The 3,834-nt window shown below is 40.0% G+C and overlaps 1 non-coding gene across 1 annotated transcript; it reads left to right on the top strand.

Annotated features, from left to right (window-relative positions):
* The first annotated feature begins 3,095 nt into the window (after nt 1-3,095).
* On the top strand, nt 3,096-3,202 carry LOC121209150 (small nucleolar RNA R71). Its single transcript, XR_005904267.1, has one exon. It is a non-coding gene; the product is annotated as a small nucleolar RNA R71 (small nucleolar RNA).
* The last annotated feature ends 632 nt before the right edge of the window (nt 3,203-3,834 follow it).

Below are 3,834 nucleotides of genomic sequence, written 5' to 3'. Positions count from 1 at the left end.
TTACTCCCCAACAATAGCATGGAAAATATCCATGGTAAAATTAATAGAGATATTTTCTAGAAGTCAAGTACGAAAGAACAACTATGCTAAAAAAGAAAAATAAACCCAATCAGATAAAGTACGTCATTATTATGAAAAAGACTACGAGAGTAATGCTAACGGAAATATCTAGTGAATGAATGCATATGGGTAAGCATGAAATCAATGGAAACAAGAAAAATGGATGAAGCAGCAAAATTATTGACTAACATTGCAAATTTCTATCATGATAACTATGATTATTTGCTCAAAATAAAACAAAATAACATGAAATAAGTAAAAGAATGAAGAAAATAAAGGGAAAAAATGAACAAACGCAAGAGGGAGGAGCTTTGGATCATCGAAAGTGGTGTTGTAGTCGGCGCACGAGCGTGGCAGGTCGGGCGTGTGAAGTTGTAGCGGCTAGGGTTAGGGATTTTGAGGAAGGGGATGATGAATAGTGAGGGTTTTATATAGATTTTGGGGCACACGGCTGTAGGGCACGCCCATGTGCCCTAATTTTTCCCTGTGTGTTTCGCAATTTTTTTAAATCTGGGTGCGTTTGAGACTCACACACGCCCGTGCTCTTTGGACGTGTTGGTGCCCACGGCTGTGTCACACGACTGTGTCCTACTTCGTTTGCTTCTCCCACGCCCGTGTTCCATTGCGCACGCTCGCGTTTTTTTATCAGTCTTGAGCATGGGTGGTGGGCACGGGCGTGTCGCATGTCCTTGCTAAATTCTTAGTTTCAACCACGGTTCCTATACACAAGCATGTCGCACGCCTGTGTTGGTTTGGCAGACTTGCCCATGGCTATGTCGCACAGCCATGGCCACTTATCGCATCCTGTGCTAAGGAAAAATTTTGCCCTATTTTCACCCGGCTGTAACGCACTACCGTGTCTCCTCTCGTGGTGTGGGCACGGCCTAAGGCACGCCCGTGCGCCCTGTCGTATGCATTAAAGAACCTGTGTTTCAATGACTCAGTTAGTGATTAGATGTTAAAACTAAAATTTTTAAAGAAATTATCATCGTTAGTGTTTGGGTTGCCTCCCGAGAAGCGCTTATTTATAGTCTAAGCTCGAATTAACTTTCCGGTGCATGGTCATGGTGGTGCGACGAGTTTACACTCCTCATCCCTGCTATCAATTTTATCAACATAAGGTTTAAGACGAGTACTGTTTACCTTAAAAGTGCCGAATTTGGGATGAATTACCTCAACTGTACCATATGGAAAAATACTGAGTACCGTAAGAGGGATTGCTTTGTTAGGTTTAAAAGTGGTAATGCGAGGGTTTGCTGCATCTAGTAGTACTTTGTCTCTAACCTTAAGTTGATTTGGTGCGACATTGAGATCGTCAAGGCGTGGTTTTGGTTTATCGTGTGTCCTCAGTTTATGTGTCTGCCATTTATCTAGTTCCTCAATTTGTAGCCTTCGTTCTTCATAGATAGGTCCTTTGTTGTTGCTTGAATATGTGTCATGTAGGTTCTTCAAACTTATTTCCTGCAAAGTAGGTTGTACCGCATGGTTAGTTTTAGTAGAATGATTTATACAACCACCTTCAAGTCTTGATGTGTTACTCTATTACGAGCTTGAAGGGTGATTGTGTCGTCTCCCACACGAAGTGTGAGTTCACCTATGCCAACATCAATTATTGTTTTAGCGGTTGCTAAAAAAGGGCCTCCCTAAAATTAAAGGAATGTTACTATCCTCCTCTATGTCTAGAACAGCAAAATCAATTGGGAATATAAATTTGTCAATTTTAATGAGTACATCTTCAATAATCCCCTAGGAAATCTGATTGTTTTATTGGCTAATTGAATACTCATCCTTGATTGTTTGGGTTTCCCAAGACCTAGTTCTTAAACATTTTGTAAGGCATAACATTGATACTAGCCCCTAAATCAGCCAAAGCATTATTAACATCTAGGCTACCAATTAAACAGGGAATCGTAAAACTCCCTGGATCTTTTAATTTGTTGGCCAGTTTATTTTGCAGTATGGCTGAGCAAACTACATTTAGCTCTACATGCAATGCCTCATCCAACTTCCGCTTATTTGTTAAAAGTTCCTTTAGGAATTTGACTATGTTTGGCATCTGTGAAAGAGCTTCAATAAATGGCAAGTTAATATGTGACTTCTTTAATAATTTAAGGAATTTACTGAATTGTTCATCTGTGCGGTCTTTTCTTGTCGCGTTGGGATATGGCACATGAAGTTTGTACTCTTTACTTACCGGTTTCTAGTTATTGTGGTCCTCTTCACCTTTACCTTTACTTACCACAGTTTCTTGCCTCAGTTCTGGTTCAGGTGCAACTAACCCTTCCTCATCTTGAATGGTAATTGCATTGAGTTACTCCCTTGGGTTAGATTCAGTGTTACTCGGCAAGCTACCCTGTGGTCGTTCAGATATCAATTTAATGAGCTGACCTATCTGAGTTTCGAGCCCTTGGATTGATGCTTGTTGATTCTTAAATGCTATCTCGGTATTCTGAAAACGAGTTTCTAACACCAAGATGAATTTTGTTAGCATCTCCTCAAGGTTTGGCTTTTTCTCTTGTTGGTAGGGTGGTTGTTGGAAGCCTGGAGGTGGTGGTTTCTGATTCCCTTGGCCTTCCCATGAGAAATTTGAGTGGTTCCTCCAACCTGCATTGTAAGTATTACTATAAAGATTATTTTGATATTGAGGATTATTACCCATGTAATTTAACTACTCGTTCTCCATGTTGTGGCCATAGGGTGGGTATTCTTAATTGCTTGATCCACCTCCACTTGCTTTGCACAGCATTACTAGGTGAACCTGTGATGAACCAAGAAAACCATCAATTTTTCTATTCAAAAGTTCTACATAATTAGAGAGCATGGTGATCGAATCAACGTTAAAAACGCCTATTGTTTTTGTGGGCTTTGTCCTCATGACTTGCCACTGATAATTATTTAGTGACATCTCTTCTATAAATTCATAAGCATCCTCAGGTGTCTTATTATTGATAGTTCCGCCAGCGACTGCGCCGATCATCTGTCGAGTCGAAAGATTCAGGCCATTGTGAAACATTTGAACCTGTAGCCAGAGTGGTAACCCATGGTGAGGGCACCTTCTCAACAGATCCTTGTATCTCTCCCATGCATCGTAGAGTGTTTCTAAATCCATCTGCACAAAAGAGGAGATATCATTACGTAATTTGGCTGTTTTCGCAGGCGAAAAATATTTTAATAAAAACTTTTCGGTCATTTGTTCCTAAGTAGTGATTGACCCTCGTGGTAACGAGTTCAACCATTTTTTAGCCTTATTCCTAAACGAAAAGGGAAACAATCGAAGGCAAATGGCATTATTAGAAATGCCATTGATTTTAAAAGTGTCGTAAAACTCTAAGAAATTTGCCAAGTGAGCGTTGGGATCCTCGTCCTGCAAACCATCAAACTGAACAAACTGTTGGATCATTTGAATGGTGTTAGGTTTCAGTTCAAAATTATTTGCAGCAACAACCGGCCTAACTATGCGCGATTCAGTTCCTGTTAAAGAAGGTTTAGCATATTCATACATAGTACGTGGAGCAGGATTCTAATTAGCAGTAATTGCAGGAGGTATCGAATTTTCTTGGTTTTCAGCCATCTTCTCGGTTGTGGTTGAAGTATCATCCTCTTGCTCTTCCTCTGTGTATCGTAAGCTTTGCCTTATTTCTTTTTGGTTTCTGAAAACTGTGTGATGGATCTCACTATCAAACAGTAATGGTCCCGACGGGTTTCATCTAGTCATACACTATAAAAACCTGCCAGGAACAAATAAAAGAAAAATTAGAAAAGAAAATAAAAATT

The sequence above is a fragment of the Gossypium hirsutum genome, chromosome A10 (genome assembly GCF_007990345.1).
Source record: "Gossypium hirsutum isolate 1008001.06 chromosome A10, Gossypium_hirsutum_v2.1, whole genome shotgun sequence".
NCBI classification, from domain to species: domain Eukaryota; kingdom Viridiplantae; phylum Streptophyta; class Magnoliopsida; order Malvales; family Malvaceae; genus Gossypium; species Gossypium hirsutum.
This window is presented reverse-complemented; position numbering and strand designations above follow the sequence as displayed.